This window comes from Orycteropus afer, unplaced genomic scaffold (assembly GCF_000298275.1).
Source record: "Orycteropus afer afer isolate SDZICR_OR568_19922 unplaced genomic scaffold, OryAfe1.0 scaffold00106, whole genome shotgun sequence".
Taxonomy (NCBI): domain Eukaryota; kingdom Metazoa; phylum Chordata; class Mammalia; order Tubulidentata; family Orycteropodidae; genus Orycteropus; species Orycteropus afer.
The window spans coordinates 5,783,705-5,791,495 of record NW_006921693.1 but is presented as its reverse complement, the minus strand read 5'-3'; positions in this window follow the sequence as shown (position 1 = coordinate 5,791,495).

Genomic DNA, 7,791 nt, shown 5'->3' with positions numbered 1-7,791 from the left:
ACTGGAATGACAAAGAGCCTGAATTGGGGTAACAGAAGTGCAGCTGCAGAGAGGAGAATAATTTATTTTGTGTATTCATCAAATGCCTGTGAAGATCCAGTCTATGCCAGATACTAAATAAGGAGTTAGGTACACAGAAATGGATGGGGGCCAAGACATGGTCCTGCCCTCCAGGGATTTACAGTCTAAATGGGAACTATGAACGGCCATAGTTAATAAGTTAGGCTGTAAGCACCATGAGGCAAGAAATTATGTCTTCTCCAGGCATATCCCTAGAACCTAGCATAACGGCTGGCACATAGTAGGGCACTATATTCCCTGAGTGTGTATATAATAAACTGCCTGGGAGCAAAGAGCAGGAGCGCTCTACATACAGCTATGAGTAGGTACATCCCTTATCTAGTGGGTTGAGGTTATGACACTGTTGGGTGCCATCATGTTGACTCATGGCAGTAGAACTGCCCCATTGGGTTTTCTAGGCTGTAATCTTTATGGGAGCATACTGCCAGGTCTCTGTCCCATGAAGCAGCTACATGGGTCTGAACTACCAACCGTTTGGTTAGCAGCAAAGTGTTTAATGTTGCACTATCAGGGCTCCTACATGTTGCTAAATATCCTACAATGCACAAGACAGCCTTCCAGCCCCGAGAAGTAGCTGGTCCCCCAAATCAAGCAGAGCTCTTGATAAATTCTGCTGTATAGGCAGGAGGGGAAAATGGAGCATGGAGCCACACTGTGATGGTCATGGGCAGTAAAAAGACCTGCCTTATTTCACACCCCGCCCCTCTGAGCTTCAGCACTAGGAGAATCAGGGGAGGGGGGCTGTTGTCTACCGACAGACTCTACATTACTTCTGCCAAGTTACAGCTTCCCCTTGGTACATTCTCACTCTCATTTCTCCAAGCTGCCCTCAGGAATGTGCCGCTCCAACATTAACAATGACCTTGAAAGATGAACGGGAGTCCGGAAAATCTAAGAGATGGGGAAGAGTATTCCAAGCACTGGAAACAACAGAAAGGTCCTGTGATGCAGCGAATTACTTGGTACGGCTTTTCCAGCCATGGTCTTTGTGACTCCTGCCAGATTTCTGGGTGGGACCTGCAAATAAGGTGTATGGAACTCTAATGTGCGGTTTGGCTAGTTTTGCTATGCTGCTGGGCTTACAATGAGCCCTCTAGGGGCAGAAGCGGGGATCTCGCTGCCATCGAGAGACAACAGCTGGAGGTGGAGTGGAGTGGAGCCTGAGATCCCTGCAGCGGGCCTCCTTGGCAGAGACACCAGCAGAGAGACGACAGCAGTGGAACCAAGAGACACGAGCGGGGTCCACCTAGGTGTACCTGTCGGCAGAGTTAAAGGAGCTCTGTAACACTAGTCTGAACAGGGCGTCCCTCAGGGTGTGGCCGAGGGGAGACTGTCCTGATTGAAGAGCTGTATCCTGAGCACGTTCCTGAACCTGAATCGTAGCCTGTTCCTTCCCTAATAAACCCCATAATCGGGAGTATTGTCTGTGAGTTGTGTGTGGCCACTGCAGTGAATTGTCGAACCGAGCAGAGAAGCAGAGAGTGCCATGGGAGGGGCGGTTTGGGTAAAGGCTGGAGGGTGGCGGCCTGTCTGGGCTCATAGGAATAAGCCTGGGCTGCTGACAGTGATTCTGTCTGCCCCTTGTGAGGCAGGAGGTGGCCAGAGCATGATGCCTCCACATCCTTTTGCAGGCCTAATGGAGAAAACAGTGAAGTGTATTTGGGTGACAGCCTATGTATCAACAGAGGTGAATGGAAGGATGAATTCCCAAGTGGTCCCCTGCAAAAGAGCTATGAACATATAAACATTTAATACCACAAATGTGGTACAGGGCTTCAGTGGAACTACTCAGGTCAGAAGACATCACCATCTAGTTTCTTTCAAGTAAGGGCACGAGAGAAGGGGGCAGAGGGAGAAAGGGAAGCCAGGGCACAGAGGAAAGGGGTTCTGCCTGAAATAATGCTCCCCGCTGACTTCAGTCTACAGTCACCCAGCACCGGTGATCGTCAGCACCCCAGAAATGGTGTATCTCTTCTAGCCCATCTCCCCTTTGCTCAGCGGGATTAAAGTGTCCCCACGGCAACCTTTATGAGAAAACGGTGAAAAACTAGTGAAAATGACCAGCAAGCAAAGGTAACAAGGAAGCGTTTCTAATTCTAATTTTATTATTTTTTCATTTCAGTATTTTATCTAACCAAATATATCCAAAATATCATTATTTCAACATGTAATCAGAATAAAATATTTTTTTTATAATTTATTTTTTGTTGTTGAACAGCATAGCAGAATATACACCAATTTAACAGTTTCTACATGTACAATTTGGTGACACTGATCATGTTCTGTGAGTTGTGAAACCACCCTCACCCTTAGGATCCTAATTTTAAAAGCAAATGGAAGGTCAGTTTTGAGGCTGAGTTTCTGAAGCTTCCCCTTGTCCCTGCCTCAACCCTAACTGCTAAGTGGCTCTTCAGTGTCTACCCTGAGACTGGTTAAAGCCAATGTCAGTGATATCACTTCCTCTTAGAACAGTCTTCTGATGTGGGTCAGTCCTTTGGGCACCAACTCACAGTGGACTTAACTCTTTCGTTACTGAATTATTGTTTGTTTATAAGATTTTATAGATACAATGTTTTATCACTAATGGAACACATGCTGAATCATTGAGTATTTAAAAAATTTTGTCAGGTATGATGGATTTTGATAAATATTATGTGGGACACATATGTCCCAATGGACTCTGGTGGTAAGACCAATGGAATGAAGCATGGGAAAAATATTCACCTGAATATTACCTAATCCTGAGCACTGCACCTTCCCAGTAACACACAGGGAACAGTAAATATACTTATCTCGCCATGCAGAAGTCCAAAGAGACAAAAACTTTTACACAACCACTCCTCCAAGATGCAGCACCTCATACAATAACCTCTCAACACACCAATATGGCACCAACAAACTTCCTTCTGTTTTACTCAGTTACATAAGTCCCACTTTGAAACCAGCAAGTACTATACGTGGAGGAAAAAACCTCCCAAGAAACCCCGGAGGTGGAAAATGTAAGAAGTACTTATATGTACCACAGGTTATGAAAGAGTTAATGCTCCATGTCAGCTTCGGGTCACTCACTGTGAGTCCTGGGCTTTAGGACTCACTGGCCCCAATTTCTTCCCTGTTTGTAAGACCCTCTTCTGTGTAGCTCTTGGCCATTTCCTTCCTGACATTATGTTTGCCTGGAGCATTTTCAGCAGCCAGTTATGTTAGAGCTGCTTCCACCCTTTGATGAATACGCTGCTTGAAAAGCCAGGTTTGGTGGTTAAGTATCTTCTTTTCCTGGAAGCTGTGATCGTATCCATTCCTCTGAGAAGTTCTCCCCCCTCTCATATACTGCAGGGCCTCTTGGACAGAAGCTGCTCCAGGTCGCCACTCACCCACAAACATCTGCAGGGTGATGCAAGTCAATATGAGGGGTCACAGAAAAGCTCAAAATGATCAACTAAAGGTATTCAATTCGCGAGCAAGTTCCAAGTAAATAAATAAATAAATAAAACGGGGAACTGCAATGGTACACAAAACAACAGAAAGAGAAGGGCTTTGGAGTCAGAATTCCTGGCTCTATTTATCCACCAGTTGAATGGTCTTTAGCAAATCACGAGGCCTTCGGGAGCTTAATCCCTCCCTTTGGAATTTCTCCTCCCAGGAAAGAAATGTGGCTCAAAATGAAAATACCAAATTAAAAACCTTATGAAATGCCACATTACTGAGAGTAGGAGAGAAACGGACATGAATCACACAGACTCCAGGAAGAGCAGACGCCGCCAAAGCTCATGGCTTAGGTGAGGCAGCCTGTTCTTCAAAGGACTAAAGCAGCTATAGTACTGTAACATGCCAGGCACACACGATACTTCAGTCAACACTAGCTACACTGTCATACGACCTAAGCGGTAATTCTTCCAATCCAAGACTGCATCCCCAAACAGTCAAAACGTGAGTTCATCTGTTTTATACGTAAGATTCATGCATGATGCAACCACAAAAATAAAGCCACTCAAAATTTTGCTGATTTCCTTTGTTCAAAATGTTCTGATCTGTGATAAGGGATTGTTGTTGTTACGTGCCACCGAGTTGTCTCTGACTCACAGCTGCCCTCCTTGGGTTTCCGAGGTGGTATCACTACAGAAGTAGATTGCCCAATCTTCCTCCCGAGCAGTGGCTGGGGGCTTTGAACTGCCAGCCTTCTGGTTAGCAGTCAAGTGCCTTAGGCACTATGCCACCAGAGGATAATTATCTTTTAAAACAGTTCCTATGGGAAGTATCTCTGTGGCAGTAAAGTCACAAAAAAGTAAACAAATACTCCATGAAAACCAATTTCTATCCAGCTCCAGCCAAAGACAATAAAAAGCTGTGGCAGATGGGGGTGGGAGGGAATGACAGCAGAAAGTTAAAAAAAAAAAAAAAAGACTACTTATAATTACTGGGAAAAAGCAAGGGATTCATCTATTCAGAGCCCTATACAAATCAGTAATGTTTCTTTCCCATTCATTGTTTTCTTTAAATACCTGGCTTTAAAAACATTACCTGCTTTACTGGTAAAACTACTTCAAGTACCAAGGAGTTTTATTTTTCGAAATAAACAAGAGAATAGAAAACTTTGCAATCAAGATAAAAACACATCTCCAAACTGAAGCCTCACTGTGGCTCAGTGATTCTGTCATACCACTGTCACAAAGGGACAGCAAACAGGGCATTTAAAATTGTTTGAGATTCTCTTAGCTTTTACATAGGAGCTCTGGTGCTGTGGTGGTTACCACATTCAGCTGCTAACCAAAATGACTAGCAGTTTGAATTCACCAAGCTGGGAGAAAGATGAGGCTGTCTGCTTTTCTAAGATTTATAGCCTTGGAAACCCTACAGGGCAGTTCTTCTCTGTCCTATAGGATCATTAGGAGTTGGAATTGACTCAGTGACAGTGGGTTTGGTTTTTTGGTGGCTTTTAGATACAGCTTCCATTTTAGAAGAAGTATAGGTGATTGAAGAAGAAGCTAAATGACACACCAGGTAACAAATGTATGACAGGCTGTGCTGTGGGACAGTCAGCCCAGTGGCTTCTTCAAGTACCATGAAAAAGGCAATGTCCTAGATAAAGGCTGATCAACTATGGCCTGAAAGAATTGGTGAAAAACAAGGCTCCAGGAATTGACAGAATACCCACTGAAATGTTTCAATAAACAGATGCTATCTTGGAGGCACTTACTTATCTATGCCAAGAAATCTGGAAGACAACTACCTGGCCAACTGACTGGAAGAGATCCATATTTGTACCCATTCCAAAGAAAGATGATCCCACAGAATGTAGAAATTATCGAACAATAACCTTAATATCGCATGCAAGTAAAATCTTACTGAAGGTAATTCAAAAATGGTTGCAGCAGTATATTGACAGAGAACTTCCAGAAATGCAAACTAGATTCAGAAGAGGGCGTGGAACGAGGGATATCATTGCTGATGTCAGATGGATCTTGGCTCAAAGCAAAGAATTCCAGAAAGATGTTTGCTTGTGTTTTATTGACTATGCAAAAGCATTCAATTGTGTGGATCATAACAAATTATGAGTAATATTGAGGAGAATGGGAATTCCAGAACACTTAATTGTACTCATGAGGAACCTGTACACAGACTAGGAGACTGTTGTTTGAATAGAACAAGGGGACACTGCATGGTTTAAAATCAAGGAGGGAGTACAATCAGGGTTGTATTCTTTCACCATTCGTATTCAATCTGTATGCTGAGCAAATAATCTGAGAAGCTGGACTACATAAAGAATGCACCATCAGGATTGGAGGAAGACTCATTAACAACCTGAAATATGCAGACAACACAACCTTGCTTGCTGAAAGTGAGGGTGACTTAAGTGCTTGCTGTTGTTATGAGCTGTGAAGTCAGACCCGACTCATAGCGACCCCTCCTTGGGTTCCTGAGGCGGTATCATTACAGAAGTAGATTGCTCAACCTTCCTTCTGAGGAGTGGCTGGTGGGTTTGAACTGCCAGCCTTCTAGTTAGCAGTCAAATGCCTGAGGCACTACTCTACCAGAGCTCCTTGAAGTACTTACTGATGAAGATTAAAAGACTACAGTCTGCAGTATGGATTATATCTCAACATAAAGAAAATGAAAATCCTCACAGCTGGACCAATAAGCAACATCATGATAAATGGAGAAAAGACTGAAGTTGCCAAAGATTTCTTATTACGTGGTTCCACAACCAACACCAATGGAAGCAGAAGTCAAGAAATCAGACAGTGTATTGCACTGGGCAAATCTGCTGCAAAAGACCTCTTTAAAGTGCTGAAGAGCGAAGATGTCTTTGAAGACTAAGGCGCACCTAACCCAAGGCATGATATTTTCAATAGCCTCACATGCATCTGAGAGCTGGACAATGAATTAGGAAGACCAAAAAAGGGTTAATGCTTTTAAGTTGTAGTGCTGGTGAAGAATACTCAAAGATCCGTATTTGTACCCATTCCAAAGAAAGGTGATCCCACAGAATGTAAAAATTATCAAGCAATAACCTTAATATCTCATGCAAATAAAATCTTACTGAAGGTAATTCAAAAACGGTTGCAGCAGTATGCTGACAGAGAACTTCCAGAAATGAACTAACAAATTTGTCCTGGAAGAAGTGCAGCCAGACTGCTCCTTGGAAGCGAGAATAGCCAGACTTCACCTCACCTACTTTAGTCATGTTGTCAGAAGAGACCATTTCCTGGAGAAGGATATCATGCTTGTTAAACTGGAGGGACAATGAAAAAGGGGAAGGCCCTGAATGAGATGGACTGACACAGTGGCTGCAACGACGGGCTCAGGTGTAGCAGGGATTGTGAGGCTGGCACAGGACTGGGCAGTGTTTTGTTCTGTTGTACACAGGGGTCGCTATGAGGCGGAGCTGACTTGACTGCACCTAACAATAACAACAAAATATGGCCTATGGGCCAAATTGTGCATTTCCAAATGGATGAAAAACATAAAAATAATAATAATGTTTCAAGATGCATAAAAATTACAAGATATTCAAATTTCACTCCTCAAATTTTATTGTTAACCAAAAGGTTAATGGTTTAAGTCCAGCCAGACACACCATGGAAGGAAGGGCGTGGTGATTTACTTCCAAAAACACGTCATGGGAAACCCTCTGGAATACAGTTTTCCATTTCCATGGGCTCACCATGAGTTGAAGTCAACTCCACAGCAACTGATTAAAGTTTTATTGAAACTTTTGTACGATAACAACATATATGAGTAGTTGCTAGAGATCATACGGCCCCCAGAGCCTAAAATATTTACTGTCTGGCCCTTGAAGGAAAAAGAGTGTCAACAACTCTGCTAAACTGCAATAGTTAAGGAACAACCAAATGTATGGCACTGGACTGGATACTGTTTTGCACAGTGTCTTACTTCTCTAGTGCTGCTATTACAGAAATACCACAAGTGGATGGCTTTAACAAACAAGAATTTATTCCCTTACAGTTTCCGAGGCTAGAAGTCCAAATTCTGAGGCTCTCTAGGGGCTGGGTGAAGGCCCCTCTACTTTGGGTTTCTGCTCTGCCCCTTGTTCCAGGCCCACTGGAGCTGGAGGCTTCTTCTAACTCATGTAGCTGCTGCCTGCTGATGCTGATGAACCCCAGATCAGCAGGCAACACAGCCCACGTGTGTCCAAAAGCTAGAGACCTTCTCAAAGCTCTCTCTATATACTGGGAGCATGCCACACCCTGA